This window comes from Solanum stenotomum, chromosome 8 (genome assembly GCF_019186545.1).
Source record: "Solanum stenotomum isolate F172 chromosome 8, ASM1918654v1, whole genome shotgun sequence".
NCBI classification, from domain to species: domain Eukaryota; kingdom Viridiplantae; phylum Streptophyta; class Magnoliopsida; order Solanales; family Solanaceae; genus Solanum; species Solanum stenotomum.
In genome coordinates this window covers 40,384,248-40,392,915 of record NC_064289.1, presented here as the reverse complement: position 1 = coordinate 40,392,915, position 8,668 = coordinate 40,384,248, and positions in this window count along the sequence as shown.

The window sequence follows — 8,668 nt, the reverse complement described above, 5'->3', positions numbered from 1 at the left end:
CCTAAAATGGCCGCAAAATCAAGAAAAAAACATAAACAATACAAAAAACGCGTCAAAAAAATTTCCACTTGCATCAACTACCTTAGAATATCGTGAAGAATAAAAGATCAAAAGTTTACTTCTTTTCATGATTGTCCGAAAATGACCAAATATTGTATAAATGCCCGAAAATGGATGAAATATCAAGATAAAATACATAAACAACACAAAAAATGTCTCAAAAGAATTTTGACTTGCACCAATGACCAAAGAATATCGTGATGTATAAAAGATCAAAAGCTTACTTCTTTTCGTAACAGTCCTAAAATAGCAGAATATTACATTAATATCCGAAAATAGCCAAAAATTAAGAAAAATACATAAACAATACAAAAAATGCCTTAAAAATTTCAACTTGCACCAATGACCTTAGAATATCGTGACGAATAAAAGATCAAAATTTTACCTCTTTTCATAACTGTTCGAAAATGGCCGAATATTATGTAAATGCCTGAAAATGGCTGAAAAATCAAGAAAAATACATTAACTATACAAAAAATGCCTCAAAATTATTTTGACTTACACCAACGACCATAAAAAATCGTAATGAATAAGAGATAAAAGTTTTACTTCTTTTCGTAACCTTCCAAAAAAGGCCAAATATTACGTAAATGCCCAAAAAAATAAAGAAAAATATATAAACAATACAAAAAGTACCTCAAACAAATTTTGACTTAACCAATGACCTTAGAATATCGTGACAAATAAAAGTTCAAAATTTTAACTTTTCGTAATTGTCTGAAAATGATATTACGTAAATGTTCGAAAATGGCCGAAAAATAAGAAAAAATACATAAACAATACAAAAAACGCCTTAAATTTTTTTTGACTTGCACCAATGACCTTAGAATATCGTGACGAATGAAAGATCAAAATTTTACTTCTTTTCGTAACTGTCCAATAATAGCCGAATATTACTTGAAAGCCCGGAAATGGCCAAAAAATCAAGAAAAAATACATTAAAAAAATACGAAACACGCCTCAAAAAAATTTCGACTTGCACCAATGACCTTAGTATATCATGACGAAAAAAAGATCAAAATTTTACTTCTTTTTGTAACTGCCCAAAAATGATTGAATATTTCGTATATGTCCGAAAATGGCCCAAAAATCAAGGAAAATACATAAACAATACAAAAAACGCCTTAAAAAAGGTTTGACTTGCACCAATGACCTTAGACTATCGTGACGAATAAAAGTTCAAACTTATACTTCTTTTCGTTAATTTGCGAAGATGGCTGAATATTACGTAAATGCCCAAAAATGGCTGAAAAGTCAAAAAAACTACAGAAACTATACAAAAAAGGCCTCAAAAAAATTTTGACTTGCACTAATGAAGTTAGAATATTGTGACGAATAAAAGATCAAAATTTTTGTTCTTTTCGTAACTGTCCAAAAATGGCTGAAAAATCCAGAAAAATACATACCCTATACAAAAAATGCTTCAACAAAAATTGGACTTGCACCAATGACCTTAGAATATCGTGGCGAATAAAAGATACCAATTTTACATCTTTTTCTAACTATCCTAAAATGGCCGAAAAATCAAGAAAAATAAATAAACAATAAAAAATGTCTCAAATTACGTAAATGCACGAAAATGAATGAAAAATCAAGAAAAATACATAACCAATACAAAAAACTACGTCAATTTTTTTTTGACTTGCACCAATGAACTTAGTATCTAGCGATGAATAGAATATCAAAAGTTTACACCTTTTTGTAACTATCTGAAAATGATCGAATACTACGTAAATGACCGAAAAATCAAGAAAAATACATAAACAATAAAAATTTCCTCAAAATTTTTTTGACTTGCACCAATGATCATAGAATATCGTGAAGAATAGAAGATCAAATTTTACTTATTTTCTTAACTGTCCGAAAATTGATGAATAGTACGTAAATGCCCGAAAATGGATAAAAAATCAAGAAAAATACATAAACAATACAAAAAATACCTGAAAAATTTCGACTTGCACTAATAATCTTAGAATATCATCACGAATAAAACATCAAAATTTTACTTCTTTTAGTAATTGTTCGAAAATGGCCGAATATTACATATATGCAAAAAATGGACAAAATATCAAGAGAAAAACATAAACAATACAAAAAGGCCTCAAAAATTTTTTGACTTACGCCAATGACCTTAGAATATAGTGACAAATAGAATATCAAAAAACTTTACCTTTTTTCGTAACAGTCCGAAAATGGCCGAATATTACTTAAACGCTTGAAAATGACTTAAAAATCAAGAAAAATACATAAATAATACAACAAAAGCGCCTCAAAAACATTTCGACTTGCACCAATGATCTTAGAATATTGTGACAAATAAAAGATCAAAATTTAAGTTCTTTTCGTAATTGTCTGAAAATGGCCGAATATTATGTAAATGTCCAAAAATGACAGGAAAATCTAGAAAAATACATAAATAATCCAAAAAACACCTCATAAAATTTCAACTTGCACAAATGACCTTAGAATATAGTGACAAATAAAAGATCAAAATTTTATTTCTTTTTGTAAGTGTACGAAAATGGCCAAATATTATGTAAATCCCCGAAAATGGCCGAAAAATCAAGAAAAATACATAAACAATACAAAAAATGCCTCTAAAAATTTTCAACTTACACCAATAACCTTAGAATAACGTGATGAAAAAGAAATTTTTTTACTACTTTTCGTAACTGTCAGAAGATGGCCGAATAATACTTAAATATCCGAAATTGACAAAAAAATCAAATACTTTTAAAAAATACAAAAAACGCCTAAATTTTTTTTACTTGAACCAATGACCTTAGAATAATGTGACGAATAAAAGATCAAAGTTTTACTTCTTTTCTTAATTATCCGAAAATGGCAAAATATTACGTAAATGCCTAAAAATGGCAAAGAAATCAAGAAAAATACATAAACAATACAAAAAACACCTCAAAAAAATTTCGACTTGGACTAATGACCTTAGAATATCATGAAGAAAAAAAGATCAAAATTTACTTCTTTTCGTAACTGTCCAAAAATTGCCAAATATTACGTAAATTCTCGAAAATGGTCAAAATATCAAGAAAAATTCATAAACAATAAGAAACGCCTCAATTTTTTTTTGACTTGCACCAATGACTTTAGAATATCTAGACGAATAAAAGATAAAATATTTCTTATTTTCGTAACTGTCCGAAATTGGCAGAATATTACGTAAATGTCCTAAAATGAAGAAAAATACATAAACAATACAAAAAACGCCTCAAAATTTTTTGACTTACACCAATGACCTTAGAATATCTAGATGAATAAAAGATAAAATTTTTACTTTTTTTCGTAACTGTCCGAAAATGGCCGAATATTACGTAAATGCCCGAAAATGGCCTAAAAGTCAAGAAAAATACATAAACAATACAATAAACACCTCAAAAAAAATTCAACTTCCACCAATGACCTTGGAATATCGTGACGAATAAAAGATCAAAATTTTACTTCTTTTTGTAATTGTTCTAAAATGACCGAATATTACGTAAATGCCCAAAAATGCAAAAAAAATCATGAAAAATACATAAACAATACAAAAACCGTCTCAATTTTGTTGACATGCACCAATTATCTTAGAATATCATGACAAATAAAAGATCAAAACTTTACATATTTTCGTAATTGTCCGAAAATGGCCGAATAATACGTAAATGTCCGAAAATGGAAAAAAAAATAAGAAAAATACATAAACAATACAAAAATGCCTCAAAAATTTTCGACTTGCACCAATGACCTTAGAATATCTAGAAAAACAAAGGATAAAATTTTACATCCATTCGAAACTATCCAAAAATGGCCGAATATTACGTAAATGCACGAAAATGGCCTAAAATCATGAAAAATACATAAACAATACAAAAAATGGCTCAATTATTTTTTTGACTTGCACCAATGACCTTAGAATATATAGTTGAATAAAAGATAAAATTTTACTTCTTTTCGTAATCGTCCAAAAATGGTTGAATATTACTTAAAGTCCTGAAAATGGTCTAAAAGTCAAGAAAAATACATAAACAATACAAAAAACACATAAAAAAACTTCGACTTGCACCAATGACCTTAGAATATCGTGACGAATAAAAGATCAAAATTTTACTTCTTTTCGTAATTGTCCGAAAATGGGCGAATATTACTTAAATGCTCAAAAAATCATGAAAAATAAGTAAACAATACAAAAACGCCTCAATTTTTTTTGACTTGCACTAATGACCTTAGAATATCGTGACGAATAAAAGATCAAATTTTACTTCTTTTAGTAGCTGTCCGAAAATGACCGAATATTACATAAATGGCCGAAAATGGCCAAAAAATCAAGAAGAATACAAAAAATGCCTCTACAAAATTTTGACTTGCACTAATGACCTTAGATTATAGTGACGAATATAAGATCAAAATTTTACTTCTTTTCGTAAATGTTTGAAAATAATCCACGTGCCCAAATTGTAATCTTAACATCTCACCATCCCAGCACAGATGATATCCACGTGCCCAACTTATACTTAACCTCATATCAATGCATGTGCACAATATGATTTCAAATAAAGGGGATGATGATACATCTCAGTCAATCAAATATCAGCATAATACATAACCACCTCAACTATCACAATTATACGGGTCCAATAAAGAAACACAATCACACAAAAGAATTTAAGTCATTAATACATCAGCTAATGCCCATAGGCTTTGGCATTCTCGGATTACAATCCGCATTCTATAGTAATGAACTTTCCTTTTATAACACCGGTACTCGTACCAATGCCCGTCACACCATTGGTATTAGACCTCCATCTTTCTCCCTTACCCATTGTCTATTCCTGTTTTAATCTTTGATTAGGAAAATGTCCTTCAACGAATGAAGTCTAAAAATCCTAACATACCTTGAATGCCGAGCACGTGCCACTAATCCTCAAATTGTTTCCTTCTCTTTTTGCAAAGCTTCAGAACGTTCCCATTCTACCTAATTATGAAATAATTGTAAGCATGCGAGTTTATAGAAACCCATATTATTATATGTCTAACCTAGACCCAAAAACTCACTCATATATCTAACCAAGCTCCTACTTTTGATATAATTTATATGTCAAAAATCATATTTGCTAAATTTCAAACCTAGGGTTAAGCCTTAAACTACCAAAATATCATAAATCTAATGGTGTTCGTATAATAAAATACACCTAGTAATTAATTATATCAAAACCCATACGATTTGGCAGAACCTTATATTCATTCGCTTGAAAACTTAATATCCCACAATCATCCAAATTCCTCACCCTACAATCCTCTAATCACCTTATCACTGTAACATCACTAGCCTTCAATGAATCTATCCTAATCCCTATTCCTCATTAGCCACCAAAATCTTATATTTTATTATTTTTTTCCAAGTCCAACACGCTGCCATGTTAATACAACTAAATTATATTCTTTCTATTCCACAACCCAGCAATAGTTAATGTACTGAACGACTGTCGCAAAGTCCTCTTCGAGAGGCTTTTTTTGGTTTTCCTCTTCTCCGTGTTCTCTTTTTTTATTCTTTTGTTTGTGTAAATTATAATCTAAAAATTGTAAAACCCCTATAAATTTATTTTAATACATGGGTCAAGTGGTAAAGGATACTAAATAATTTATGGATTTGACCCATTAACTATCAACTATTAATTATTTGCTAAATACTCGTCCACTAATTACTCGTAGTTACTGAATAGTTTAAAATTTTCCATTTAAAATTTTACGAGAAGAATCAAAATAGTCCTAGTTCTCAAAATGACCTGATGGGTCGCTACATCATCTACCACTTAAAAAAATGTTCATCCTCGAACGGTAAAAGAATAGAATGCACCTGAACACTAAAAAAGCTGAGGATATCTACTCCTCATGTCTGACTTGGTCTCCCATGTAGCCTCCTCCACTGGATGATGCTTTCATTGAACCTTTATTGAAGCAATCTCCTTTGACCTCAACTTTCGAATTTGCCTATCCAGGATAGCTATCGACTCCTCCTCAAAAGTCAAATTTTGATCAAGTAACACTGAATCCCATTGAATCACATGAGCACCACCCTAATGATACTTCTTCAGCATCTAAATATGAAATACAGGATGAACACCTGCCAAACAAGGTGGCAAAGCCAATTCATACGCCACCTCACCAATACGTTCAACAATCTCGAAAGGACCAATATACCTTGGTCTCAACTTGCCCTTCTTTCCAAATTTCATCACACCCTTCATGGGTGAAACCTTTAATAGAACCCGTTCTCCAACCATGAACTCCAAATCACGAACCTTCCGATCTGCATAACTATTTTGCCTACTCTGAGCCATGAGAAGTCTATCTTGGATCAACTTAACTTGTCCAAGGACTCTCTCAGAAAATTTGTACCCCACGGTCTAACCTCAAATGCATCAAACCAACCAATTGGAGATCGACATCTCCTACCATACAAAGACTCAAATGGTGCCATCTCAATGCTCAAATGGTAACTATTACTGTAAGTAAACTCTGCTAATGGAAAGAACTAATCCCAGTTATCACCAAAATCGATCACACATGCCGACAACATGTCCTCAAGTACCTAAATAGTTCGTTCAGACTGAATGTCAGTCTGAGGGTGAAAGGTTGTACTAAAATTCACCCTAGTGCCCAAATTCTTCTGCATAGACCGCTAGAAATGAGATGTAAATTGTGTCCCACGATCTAAAATAATAGAAATAGGAACCCTATGCAGACGAACTATCTCTCGAATATAGATCTTGGATAACTTCTCTGAATTATAGGTAGTTTGAACTAGTACGAAGTGTGTAGACTTAGTCATCGATCCACAATGACCCATATAACATCAAACTTACCCAAGGTACCTGACAACCCTACCACAAAGTCCATAGAAATGCGCTCCCACTTCCAGTCAAGTATGGGCATCCCCGGAGTAACAACTCTAGGCTTTTGGTGTTCATACTTCACTTGCTAACAATTCAAACACCGAGATACAAAATCTACTATGTCCCTCTTCTTACGACCCCACCAATAATGCTGCTTCAAGTCATGATACATCTTAGTAGCCCCCGGATGAATAGAGTAACTTGAACTATATGCCTCTCCATGATCAATTTAGTCAATTCACCGGTTCGAGGAACACAAATATGACCTTTATCCTCAAAACTCCCTCACTATAAAGAATTGCATCCTTGGCTTCTCCTTTTGACACCTTGTCTCTAATCTAACATAAATCACCATCATCAAACTGTTGAGCCCGAATCTTCTCCAACAAGGATGACCTTGCCTCCATATAAGCCAACACCTTACTAGATTCTAAAATATAAAGCCTCACAAAGCTATTGGACAAGGATTGGAGATCCGTAACTAAAGGACGCTCAACCTGTAACAAGGCTAGACTACCCATACTTACCGCCTTTCAACTCAAGGCATCTGCTACCATATTTTCCTTACCCGAATGATAAAGAATAGTCATGTCATAATCTTTGAGCAACTCCAACCACCTACGGTGCCTCAAATTGAGATCCATCTAATTGAATATATACTCGAGACTACGATGATCCATGAACACCTCACAATGCACACCATAAAGATAATGCCTCCAAATTTTCAATGCAAACACAACAACCACCAACTCCAAATCATGAATAGGATAGGTCTTCTCATGAACCTTCAACTTCCACAAAGCACAAGCTATCACCTTCCCTTTCTACATCAATACACAACCAAGACCAATTCGAGAAGCATCACAATATACAACAAAACCCTCTCCCTTCACGGGTAGGGTCATAATCAAAGAAGTAGTCAATAAAGTCTTGAGATTTTGAAAACTCACCTCAGACTCATCAGACCATTGGTAAACCACTTCTTTCTGGGTCAATCTAGTTAATGGGGATGCAATGGATGAGAACCCCTCTACAAACCGTCGATAATAACTGGTAAGGCCTAAGAAACTCTGAATCTTAGTAACTGAAGTAGGTTTGACCCAATCTCTTACTGCCTCAATCTTCTTAGGATCCACCATAATACCCTCCTTGGACACTACATGTCCCAAGAATGCTATCGAACTAAGCCAAAACACAAACTTTGAAAACTTTGCATAAAGTTTCTTACCCTCCTTGGACACTACATGTCCCAAGAATGCTATCGAACTAAGCCAAAACACAAACTTTGAAAACTTTGCATAAAGTTTCTTCTCCTTCAGAATCCCAAGCACAATCCTCAAATGATGCTCGTGTTCCTCCTTACTACGGGAGTATATCAATATATCATCTATGAAGACAATAACAACGGAATCCAAGTATGGTCTGAAAACTCCGTTCATCAAGTCCATAAAAGTTGCTGGGGCATTTGTCAATCCAAAAGACTTTACCAGAAACTCATAATGGCCATAACGTGTTCGAAAAGCTGTCTTAAGGATATCCTCCACCCTTACCTTCAGCTGATGATAACCGGATCTCAAGTCAATCTTGGAGAAAATTGAAGCTGATCAGATAAATCATCAATACGAGGTATCAGCTACTTATTTCTGATGGTTACCTTGTTCAACTGCCGATAGTCAATACACATACGCATCGATCCATTTTTCTTCTTCACAAAT